Here is a 13,239-nt window from a genome sequence, read left to right as displayed (position 1 = left end):
GACTATACAGAATTAGAACAGGCTGTAAATTACTGAGGTTAACCCACAGAAATCAATCTGTAACAGAATTGAAGAAGAAACAAGCAAGTAGTTTCATTATTTGTCAAATTGCCCCTACTACCCATCCCATAAGAACTGGTAAGAGCCTGAGATTTGGAGTCAAGAAGAGATCATTTGAGTCCCAATTCTATCACTTCCTAGTTCTGAGACCCTGGGCAGTTATTTCACCTCTCTGAGCGTCAGTTTTTAAATTTACAATATGAAGATATTTCTTGCCTCATTAGCTCAACATAGATTAAGAGAGAATATTTTGCAAAGCAATCCTAGGATTTCTGTAACAAAATACCACCAACTGGGTGGCTTAAACAACAGAAATTTATTCTCTCACAGTTTGGGGGGTCAGAAGTCCAAGATTAGAGTGTCAGCAGGGTGGGTGCCTTCTGAGGGTTGTGATGAAGAATCTGTTCCATGCCCCTCCCTTAGCTTCTGGAAGTTTTTCTGGCAATCCTTGCTGTTCCTTAGCTTGTAGGAGCATCACCCCGGTTTCTGCCTTCATCTTCCCACAATTTTCTACCTATATGTGTGTCTCTTTAAATTTTCTCTTTTTCTAAGACACTTGGACACACACGTTTAAGGCAGCACAATTAGCAATTGCGAAAGTATGGAACCAGCCTAAATGCCCATTGACCAATGAGTGGATAAAGAAAATATGTGGTATATATACACAATGGAATACGACTCAGCCAGAAAAAGGAACAAAATAATGGCATTTGCAGCAACCTGGATGGAGTTAGAGACTATTATTCTAAGTGAAGTAATTTAGGAATGGAAAACCAAATATCGTATGTTCTTACTTATAAGTGGGAGCTAAGCTAAGATAATACAAAAGCATAAGAATGATATAATGGACTCAGGGACTTGGGGGGAAGGGGCAAGGGGATGAGGGATAAAAGACTACACATTGGATACAGTGTACACTGCTCGGGTGATGGGTGCGCCAAAAAATCTCAGAAATTACCACCAAAGAACTTATCCATGTAACAAAAAAACCCCTGCTCCCCAAAAACGATTTAAATTAAAAATTTTTAAAAATACATAAAATAAAATAGTCTCTCTGAGTGCGTCAGTTATATTTGATTAGGGATCACCCTATAACCTCATTTCAACTTGATTGCTTATGTAGACTCTATCTCCAAATAAGGCCACATTCCAAGGTACTGGATTTCAACATATGAATTTGAGGGGACACAATTCCACCCATAAGAGAGAGTAAAAATATTGCTCTGTGTTCTGAGCTGAAAATGATTCCACAGGTTCTTTCACAGCTTTATTTCTTGTAAAGGGTTACAGCCAGGACTGGCCCAGCTCCCTTTTCCTCTCCTAGCAGCAGCTTTGATCCTTTCTGATGAATGAAGGGAGAAAGGTGCCCTTAGGCCAGTCCTGCTAACAATGTTCTCTGCAAGTACATAGGCCTTGCCTCCAGTTCTCTGCCTCCTACCAAATGGCCTACCCAACAGAGTTACTCATAACGCTACCAGCAATTACAGTTACATCTCTGTTTTTTCCATTGGCCTGTGGTCTCCCCCAAGAACAGGGACCAAGGTTGATTCATAGTAGTGAATAGCAGAGTCCATCTCCTGCCATGATTCTCAACTTCTACACTCTCAAATCAGACTCCCTCAAACACTGATGTTTGCCAAACCTGGTCCTTAGTACAAGCCTGCAGGTGTCTAACCAGCATTTGTGAGTACCCACTGCATACCCATACACTGCCAAACAGAGGCCAACGTAGTGAAACTTCATCTTTACTAAAAATACAAAAATTAGCCAGGTGTGGTGGTGGGCACCTGTAATCCCAGCTACTCAGGAGGCCGAGACAGGAGAATCTCTTGAACCTGGGAGTCAGAAGTTGCAGTGAGCTGAGATTGTGCCTCTCCACTCCAGACTGCATGACAGAGCAAGACTCCAACTTCGGGGAAAAAAAGGCACATCATCTTTGGCACATTTTTTATATGTAAAATTATAGGCACTTGACCTTGGTGCCCACTCAGGGCTCTTCCAAGTGTATTTTCCTTTCTTTACTGTTCTAAAGCCTTTAAAAATAAATTTCCACACTTGCTCTGAAAAAAAAAGATTATATATTAGCTAGAATTTTTATTCTTAGTAACCTTAAATTTTAGCAAAAAACTGGGATGCAAGCAATGCTGAACTGAGTCTGAGTACAGAATCAAGTTATCCTGGAGAAAATCATTGATTTTCTAGACCTTTGAAATAAAATGTTTTAGCATCAGGCTACAACAGTGGCTAGAACTGGAGGGAAAAAATAATTACAGGAGCTGACATTAAAGTTGAAGGAAAGAGTTATCAACTAGGGCTTTGTACTCAGATAGCAGCATTATAAATGAGAACGACTCCACAATTCTTAGAAATGTTTCCCCATACCATAACCCTTCTTAATTGGACATCACCCAGATGTCCAATGAGCATTTTAAATAATTGTCAGATTTTTAAACTAAACAAAAAGTTTACCTTCAAGCATTTATCCCATTTATATTTACTCTATTTATTTTTAGGAGTTTATCTAGATGACTATGAGAACTGAGATATTAGACAAATCTAGTCATCATTTCAAGTTATTTCCTTGTTAACTATTTTAATAGCCTGTTCACCTAGGTAAGAACCTTCAGTTAAACACATGGGTACATGCACAAAGGTCCTATCTTTTTTACCTTGGAACTCTAGCCATGAGATAGCAACACAAACTTACCAGTTTACAAAAGATGGTTGAACCCAAATTATATTTTTGGCAAATTGGAACTTGTTTACATGGCTAAACTTTGTTTTCCCCAATAGGAAATCCAATGAAGGTTGTGAACCAAAATTGTGGGTAAACCAGTTTCCATGGTAGTTTAATTTTTAAAAACCTCTTTTACTTGCTTTTCCCCTCTTTAGTTTCAAAAGAGTTTTCAGTGTTTACATTTTAGCTATTAATAGAACTAGCGGAACTGTATTAGAAAAACAAAATCTGGGACTGGGTGCACTGGCTTGTGACTGTAATCCCAGCAGTTTGGGAGGCTGAGGCGGGAGGATCGCTTGAGGCCCAGTGGCCCAGTAGGGGAGACAGACAAGGAAACAGGCAGTTCTGATAAGAGATTGGTTTTTTAAAAAGTGTTCTAGGCAGCCAGCAGGGGGATTTATTCCCTCTGCCTAAGGAAACTATGGGCAGAGAAAGCAACATCTGAATTTACTGGAAACATGTGGGGAAGACATTCTCCACCCAGCTTAGAAAAAGGAGGAAAAAATTTTGCAACCATATATTTACCCAACATAAGAAGTCCGGTGGTTAGGGAGAAGGTGGACTCACTCATGCAAGCAATCAGAATGAACCAGCCCCAAGCTATATTTTTATTGTGTTTATGAAACCATAGACAGCAAAATAATATTTATAAGACATGTTGAAAATACAAAGAATAACAACACAGCAAACACTTGTGAAATTAATGTGGGTGGTGGATGTATGAGCGCTTGCTGTCAGGATATTAATATGATCTGTGAATCCTTCTGTGTTCCTATAATGTCATTTCTCTTTCCTTCCCCCTCAGAGCAAACAACTTAAAATGTATACTTATCAGTTCTTTGCTTTGCTTTACAGTTTAACCACATATGTGTTCATCCCCGAACAATATATTTAATATACTTGTTTGATATTCTTGTTTTTCTATCCTTGGAAATCTTAGGCTGTGTGGGTTTTGTTGCATTCTCTGTCATTTCAGTTGACTCTCACCAGGCCTTGCTTCCCTTTTATTTTGTAATTTTTGACTGTGAGCTCAGGTGCCTTAGAACTTTATCTTGTGGGAATTCTTTGAGACCTCAAAGGTAGATTCCTCCAGAAAGACTTCATTTCTGCCAAGTTTCTGGAGACACAACTCACATAGGACCTCTTTAAACCAGATTTGCAGCTTGAGGCTTTTCAGATCATGTATGTATTGTGCACTGAAGCTCGAAACCCACTGGAGAGCTAGCTCAAGGTAAGAGGAGTAGGGAGTAACACCCTACTTTCCAGATGCTGAGTCTCCCCCATGTGTGCCCTGTGAGGTCCAGCCAGCTAGGACACGCCAGTCCCCAGCCCAGTCCAAGAAAGAGTTTCTGGGCCATAAGGCAGGGGCCTTGAGCTCCACTTCCTTCATTGTCCACTTCTTTGTTCCAGAAGTCAGATGAGCAGATCCTCAGTGGGAATCCTGCCCCTACTCTTTTTTTTCCTTTGTGAGACAGGCTCTTGCTCTGTCACCCAGGCTGGAGTGCAGTGGCACAATCTCAGCTCACTGCAACCTCTGCCTCCTGGGCTCAAGGGATCTTCCCACCTCAGCTTCCTGAGTAGCTGGGATCACAGGTGCACAGCACTGCTCCCCTACTCTTGTTGCTGTGTGACCTCAGCAGGTCGCTGAGACACTCTGAATGCCTTGTTTTCCTCTGTAGCATGGGAAAATGGAGGGAGTGTGGTGGAAGAAGAAACAAGGCGGTATTATGTGCCGACTGAGTAATCTCTCAATAAAAGTTATTTTCTTTGCAGGATGTGGGCGGAATATAAAAGCTCATTTTAATTGATTACTATGTTTCAGGCATGTACCTAAGAAGCTTACATGCAACCTCACACCTCTTTTTTTTTTTTTTTTTTTTTTTTTTGAGACAGAGTCTTGTTCTGTCACCCAGCCTGGGGTACAGTGGTACAATCTTGGCTCACTGCAACCTCCGCCTCCGGGGTTCAAGCAATTCTCCTGTCTCAGCCTCCCGAATAGCTGGGACTACAAGCGCACACCACCACACCTGGCTAATTTTTGTAGTTTTTTAGTAGAGATGGGGTTTCACCATATTGATCAGGCTGGTCTCGAACTCTTGACCTTAGGTGATCCGCCCGGCTTGACCTCCCAAAGTTCTGGGATTACAGGTATGAGCCACCGTGCCCAGCCACAACCTCACACCTCTTTATAGGTGAAGAAACCAAAGTTGGCAGAGAAAGCAATTGGCTTGAGTCTTGCAGCCAGGACCAGCAAAGCCAGGAATTACACTCTAGTCCTTCTGACACCAAAGCTTGTGCTATTAACTCTCTGTTATCCATAACACCATCTCCCTAAGAAGGAGAAGCAATGCTAGAATTCTCCATTTCCCAGATGCTTCTAGTTTTTGAAGGAAGCCGTATGTAGTGTCATCTCAACAGGTATGGGGGAAAGTCCAGGAATGAGAACCTGGATTTAAACCTGAATATCGAATATTGATCTGATTAACATTATAGTATAACGCCACTGGGAGGATGAGTCATAGAAACGGTTTGTAAAAGTTATGGAGGCAGGTGGAAAAGAAAGCCAAGTCCTCGTTTTCCATAGTGGTAAGTCTTAAATCTGAAAAATCAAATAGTAACAATTTAGGTAACACACCTAAATTTACACACAAGGAAGAAAGTTCCAAAAGAATCAGCCAAGGGGCCGAGGTGGAGGATCGCTTGAGCCTAGGAGTTTGAGACCAGCCTGGGCAACATAACTTGTCTCTCCAAAAAGTTTTTTAAAATTAGCCAGGCATGGTAGTATGTGCCAGTAGTTTCAGCTACTCAGGAGGCTGAGGTGGGAGGATGCTTGAGCCCAGGAGGTCGAGGCTGCAGTGAACTATGATCATGCTACTGCGCTCCAGCCTGAGTGATGGAACGAGACTCTTGACTCAAAAAAAAAAAAAAAAAAAAAGTCCATGATGTAAAGTAACTAAAAAAAAAAAAAAAAGAAAAGAAAGAAACCCTTTCTCCATGCTGCCCTCTCAAAAAATAAAAACTTCTTCGCCAGGCTTTCTCTAATGTCATACTTCATGCATTCCTGAGAAGTGGGCAGAGCAGATTCTGTCATCCCCACCTTACAGAGGAGAAAACAGTGGCTGAATTGGCATCCCAAGTTCAGGCAGCATAGCACAGGACCTGCAGGGACATTCCCAGCAAGTACTAGAAGAATTCGTGTGAAATGCTTCATAAATGCTTCTAAGGAGCATAACTGTAAAACAGATCCTTGTGGCAGTGTTTATTGGCAGCATTACATGATTACATGAGTGTTAAAAGGGATGCTTGAATTATCACACGTGGCGCCACCTTCTGTTGTAAACGAGAACCTGAGGGACAGGTGACACTCTCCAGGATCATGCGGTAAGGCAAGAGCAGAACTGCCCTTTTCCTATCATTGTGATTCTACATACAACCCCTGGGCCATGTCAGCCACTCCTGCTGTACCATTTTCCAACTGGGTGAAAAACCTCAGATCTCTATCCATTCCAGACCTCTCTCCATTGTTGGTGTGTTATGTTCTCTTCATGGCAGCTGGTGACCTTTTAAAAATTAAATCAGATCACGTTACTTTCGTGTTCCAAGCCCTTCTGTGGTTTCCACTGTACTTGGAATTACAATCTAAATACCTTGTCACGGCTGTGATCAAGCCCCTGCCTATCTTTTTCTGCCATGCAGGAAGAGTTTGTTCCTGCCTTAGGACTTTTGCATTCATTCTTTCTTCTGCATCCACCAGAGGCCTACACGGCTCCTTCCTTCACTCCACTCAGAGCCATCCTGCCTAAACTGGCCCTTCTTCACCTTGTATTCTGAGTTATTTTCTTTTTTTTTTTATTATTATACTTTAAGTTCTAAGGTACGTGTGCACAACGTGCAGGCTCATTACGTAGGTATACATGTGCCCTGCTGGCCCACTGCACCCATCAACCCGTCATTTACATTAGGTATTTTTCCCAGTGCTATCCCTCCCTCCCTGAGTTCTTTTCTTCATAGCAGTTATCACCACCTGAAACTTATCTCACTCAATTATTATTCTCTCCAGCTGAAATGTCAGCTCCAGGAGGGTGGGGAGCTTGTGTGCTGCCTTCACTCTTGTGACCCAGCACCTAGAACAGTGCCCAGCACATACAGTTGGCACTCAATCATAGCATGGCTATTGAGTCCTTCCTGAGTGCAGGCACTATTCCAAAGTCTATACGTGTATTAACCTCCCCTCCCTCAGTAACAACCAAAGAGGCAGGAGCTGTTATTACCAACCCCATTTTACAGATGCATCAATAATGACAGAGAAGTTAAGTGACTTGCGCACACAACCAGTAAATTGGCAGAGTCAGATTTGAATCCATGGAGTCTGGTCTGCACTTTCAATCACCGAATACCCTTTCTAAGAAACGTGTGCTGAATGAGTGCATGGATAAATCAGTGTCTACTCAACATCTTTGCCTAGATATCCCGCAGAGATGGGGTTTTGCTATGTTGGTCATGCTGGTCTGGAACTCCTGGCCTCAAGGGATCCACCCGCCTTGGCCTCCCAAAGTGCTGGGATTACAGGCATGAGCCACCGCATCAAGCTTTTCCCCCTATTTGACGGAGAAGGAAACTGGCTCAGAAAAGTGAAGTGACTTGCTTATGGTCACACAGTAATATCTACTAAACAGTCACATGGTAATAGCTACTAAAGCCGAACCCCTCTAATTAGTACCAAGCTCCTTGGCTCACGCCTGTAATCCCAGCACTTTGGGAGGCTGAGGCAGGCGGATCACAAGGTCAGGAGATCGAGACCATCCTGGCTAACATGGTGAAACCCTGTCTCTACTAAAAATACAAAAAATTAGCCGGGCGTGGTGACGGGCGCCTATAGTCCCAGCTACTCGGGAGGCTGAGGCAGGAGAATGGCGTGAACCCGGGAGGCGGAGCTTGCAGTGAGCTGAGATCTGGCCACTGCATTCCAGCCTGGGCGACAGAGCGAGACTCCGTCTCAAAAAAAATAAAATAAAATAAAAATAAAAAAATAAATAAGTACCAAGCTCTTTTCCATTATAAACTTATTCATTATTATTACTAATGAATATTATTACTATTACTTTTATCATCCAAGCATTATTTATCGAGAAGTTATTCTGCCAGGTACTTGTACAAGGAATTTCACAAATATCATAGCATTTAATTATCACTATGGTTCTGTGAGATCAACATGAGAAAAAAAGCAGAGGCTGACTCACGCCTGTAATCCCAGCACTTTGGGAGCCCAAAGCAGGCAGATCACCTGAACCTGAGGTCAGGAGGTCAAGATCAGCCTGGCCAACATGGTAAAACCCTGTCTCTACTAAAAATACAAAAATTAGCCAGGCGCAGTGGCATGCACCTATAATCCCAGCTACTCAGGAGACTAAGGCATGAGAATCACTTGAACCCAGGAGGTGGAGGTGACAGTGAGTTGAGATCGCGCCATTGCACTCCAGCCTGGGTGACAGAGCAAGACCCTGTCTTGAAAGAAAGAAAGAAAGAGAGAGAGGGAGAGAGAAAAGAAAAGAAAAGAGAAAAGAAAAGAAAAGAAAAGAAAAGGAGAAGAGAAAAGAGCAGACCTGACTTCCAGGAGCTGTCCTGACACTCAGCGGGGCCTTGATGTTCTCCTGCTGAACATGAACAACTTTGCAAAACATCAATGTCAGACAAGGCCATGCTCTGCCCATGACAGATCAAAACTAAAACTGCCTAAGCTGTAATCATGTTTGAACACAGACAAAACATGAGCAAGCCACAAAAATAACCAAGCAGCCCTCTCCCCTGGCTAATATGAACATCGGCTGCTTCTTTACCAACTGCTGCTCTTCTTACAGCTCTAATCTCCATCCAGTCATCCCTTCTTACAGCTAAGATGTATTAAGATACCCAGTCATAGAACTGCTGCATTTCCTGAGCATCCGATGCAGAGCAAAGCCTGCTTCTTTAAACCGTCCTCCAAATCAACTAACACAAGCCTGAGTCCTAGAAGTCCTTTCTAACATCCTCTTAATGAGATGTCACTGTGTGATCACCCAGGTCTGTATTCTCCTTTGCCTTAGTGAGTAATAAACACACATTGTTCGACTTCTAGTTCAGCTAGGAAGAGGGGTATTCCTAGTGGTCTCTGGCTGGAGATATTGACAGGTATTGTCATCATCCATATTTTATCAATAAGAAAACTGAAGTTCAGAGAAGTTGAGAAACATATGCAAGACCACAAGGCAGTGAGTGAGAACTAGCTGTATCTAACGCCGAGTCTACGTCCTCACTTGTTTAACAATCCCTGCTATTCCAGCACTCTATGCCTCAGTTTTCTCATCTGCAGCAAGGCAGTTAGACTTTGCTCTCCAAAGGTCCCTCCAGCCCCCATCTTCTCGGAGGCAGGTGTGTGAATGCATTGTCAAAGGAGCTCTACCTGGAGGAGTGGCGAGAATGTCTCTTTGGCTGGGAACCCACTGGATTCCAAACAGATTTTTCCCATGATGCCTTGCAGCTGGAAGGTCTAATAATGAACTTGAAGAGTGGTGCATCCTCAGAAATACCTTCATGAGCCTTGGACCCCTGCCCACCCCTACCTCCTACCCCCTCCTCTCAGCCATCCTCTTTTCTATTTCTGAATTACCATTGCCACAGCTCTTGCTTAACTGGGGGAGGCAAGGCAGGGGGTGACTCAGGAGCTCTTACCCTACTGAGCACCCTCCTCTTCCTACAGTTGCCTCTCTCCCCATCCCCAGTGAGGGGCACCTCACAAGGGGGGCTACCATCTGGCAGCCTCTGCAGATATTGTAGGGAGCTTTAAAAAGAGATTCTCTTAACTATGAATCCTAAGAGACTGAAAGCTCCTGGAGAGGACTTAGCAAAATGTTGCACAAGAACCAAAAATACACTTTGTGGGAGGTGGAAGTACTTTGATTACCATTTCTCAATCTCTGCAGAACTGTCTTAGTACAAAGACAGCTGACCTGGTTAGTGGGCTTCTTGAGAGTAGTCAGGACCCATGTGGAAATGCAGGGCCAGGGGCAAAGGGGACACATATTTGTTTCTTTTTTTTCTTTTTTTGAGACAGGGTTTTACTCTGTCGCTCAGGCTGGAGTACAGTGGCACAATCACAGCTCACTGCAATCGTCACCTCCCAGAATCAGGTGATCCTCCTACCTCAGCCTCTGAGTAGCTGGGACTACAGGTGCATGCCACTACGCCCAGCTGATTTTTGTATTTTTTGTAGAGATAGGGTTTCAACATGTTGCCCAGGCTGCTCTTGAACTCCTGGGTTCAAGCAATCCACCTGCCTCAGTGCTGAGATTATAGGCATGAACCACCATGCCTGGCCCATATGCTGGTTTAATGAGAAACAAGAGTGCTCTTCTAATAATGAGTGCTATCAGCTGGAACCTGGTGCCAAGAGGAGGTGAGCTTCCCATTGGAGAAAGTATGAAAGCTAAGGCTGACTAATGAGCTGACTTCTATGAAACTCTGGGTTTTCATTATTCAGAAGCCTTTCCCAACTTTTCTTCTTCCAGCACCAAATCCCTCTCCCATCCCAACATGCACACACCTATGCCACTCCCCCAATGGGTCTGCTTCTTAGAGGTAAGAAAGGTAGTGGGCTCTCTCCTGATGAGCTGGGTGGAGCAGAGGGAAGCAGGAAACAGGCTACAGGGGAGAAGGGCATGACTCTCATGCAAATGAGGTGGTTCCCCCATCTCTCCTAGGTTACTCCTCTTCCCCTTCTACCCACTGACGGCACTCCAGGTTCACCTATATTCAGGGTTGGGTGAACTTTGAGGAATAAGTTTGGGTCTCCTATGATGCAGAACAGCTACTTGGAAACCAATACAAATACTCCTTTCGGAGAGGTGGGAGGTAAAGGAAATTAGAATCCTTTTTCTAATGCCCACATCTTTGCCACGCCCAAAAGCTTATGTTTTCCTCTTTCTTTCTACCTGATAAAATTCAGTTCATCCTTCAAAATCCAGGATGAGTGCTGCCTCCTCTGCGACGCCAGCCTTGACCTCTTCAGGTGAGATTAAGGGCCTCCACCTGGGCTCCCGCAGCGTTTGTGCTGCTGAAACTATTCCTCTGTCTCCCCTGTTCTGGTCCAGCCAACTCCTAAGTGGGGTGCACTGTGGTACAGAAAGAAAATATTTAGAAACTTCAGTTTATTCATTTCTAGCCTATACTTTATTAAAATTTATATTATTGAATACTTATAATGTACATATTAGTACAACAATATGCATATACTTATAAATACGGGAACTGCACACTCAAAAACCTTTTCCTGGGCCGGGCACAGTGGCTCATGCCTGTAATCCCAAAACTTTGGGAGGCCAAGGCGGGAAGATTACTTGGGGTCTGGAGTTCGAGATCAGCCTGGCCAACGTGGTGAAACCCCGTCTCTACTAAAAATACAAAAATTAGCTAGGCAGACGCCTGTAATCCCAGCTACTCGGGAGGCTGGGCAGGAGAATCGCTTGAACCTGGGAGACAGAGGTTGCAGTGAGCTGAGATCACACCACTGCACTCCAGGCTGGGTGACAGAGTGAGACCCCCATCTCCAAAACAAAACAAACAAACAAACAAAAAACCTTTTACTGATATGGGTGGTGTGAGGGATCAAACAAATTTGGAGGCTACCGTTTTGGTCATTACTGTTTTCCTGGTGCCTATCACAAAACAGGTGCTTAATATTTAGGAGTGAGGCCTGGCGTGGTGGCTCACGCCTGTAATCCCAGCACTTTGGGAGGCCGAGGCCAGAAGATTGCTCGAGGCCAGGAGTTCCAAACCAGCCTGAGCAGCATGAAGAGACCCTGTTTCTACAAGAAGTTAAAAAATTAGCTGAGCATGGTGGCACATATCTGTAGTTCCAGCTACTGGGGAAGCTGAGACAGGAGGATTGCTTGAGGCCAGGAGTTTGAGGTTACAATGAGCAATGATTGCACCACTGCACTCCAGCCTGGGTGACAGAGCAAGACCCAGTCTCTAAAAACATATGTATTATGTATATATGTGCACATATATGTATATAATTATACTATTCCCTACTGGAAAATGAGTGACCTGGATATCATTTACAAACACTAGTGATACATATGTGTGTATATATGCACATATATGTATATAATTATATACATGTGTATGTGCATGTATAATATATATTATATGCATATGTATATAATTATATACATATGTGCATATACACACATGTGTATATGTAATTATATATTAATAGAAATAATATGTATAAATATATAAAATACATATATTATATACATATATGTTATATACATGTCTGTTTTATATATGTATATAATTATATACATATATACACACACATGAGAGTGAATGAACAAGTGAATGAGGCTGCCTGGGTTGTCTATTATAATGATTATATATGTTAGCTGGGTGACATTGGGCAACATACTTCCCTTTCTTAGGTCTGAATTCCTCATCTGTGACATGAGGAAGTTGGATCAGATTCCCTCCCAAATGCCGTCCAGCACTAGCGTTTCTAAGTGATGTCCGGGTCACACATTTTCCAGTAGGGGGCAGTATCATTTAGTCAATAATAATCATAGTTAATGTTTAAGTTGCAGTCATTACATGGTCCAAGGGCTCAGCATGTGTTAATTCACTTAGCTACACAACAACCCCACACAGGGAGAAGACAGGTACAGAGCACACCTACAAGTTAAATCACTTGTTCAAAGCCACATACAGAGTGTGGCAGAAGATATGTGCCCTACCCTTACCCCGGACCTGACTCCTTCGGTGCCACCAGCTGATTTCCAAGTGCTAGTGTCTGCATCTCTTTGCCTGAGGGCTTCCTTGGAAGCCACACAAGGAGGGCCCAGGCCCAGATCAGCCGGAAACCCTCAGTCCATATGAAGACTGGTGCCTGAATATCTCCACTGGTGCATAAACACTTGCTCTCCTAGGGAAAGGGGGTGATAGCTGCTGCGAGGAATTGTCTGGCCCTGCTCCCAGCATTCCCAATGGGATTAAGCTCAGTCACAAACAGTGATGGGGGGCTTGATGCCTCACCCTTTCTCACCCCCATGCCCACCTTACCTAATAAGCTGCTTCTTAGATCCCCAAATTCCCAAATTAAGACAAACCCAGAATTAGGACTCTTATAGCCTGGCTGGAAAGTCTGGGCTCTAATTTACACAATCTTCCTCCCAAAGGACAAAGCCTTTGGGTCTGTCACATATGCCTGGGTTCTGCCATTTATCAGCTGTTATGGGTTGAACTGTGTCCTCCCAAAAAAGCTACTTGGAGTCGTAACCCCCAGGTCCCTCCAAATGTGACCTTATTTGGAGATGGGCTCTTTACAAAGGTAATCAAGTTAAGATGAGGTCATCAGTGTGGGCCCTAATCCAATACAACTGGTGTCCTTAAAAAGGGGACAGATGGGA

Source organism: Pan troglodytes, chromosome 21 (genome assembly GCF_028858775.2).
Source record: "Pan troglodytes isolate AG18354 chromosome 21, NHGRI_mPanTro3-v2.0_pri, whole genome shotgun sequence".
Taxonomy (NCBI): domain Eukaryota; kingdom Metazoa; phylum Chordata; class Mammalia; order Primates; family Hominidae; genus Pan; species Pan troglodytes.
Note: the sequence above shows the minus strand (reverse complement) of the source record.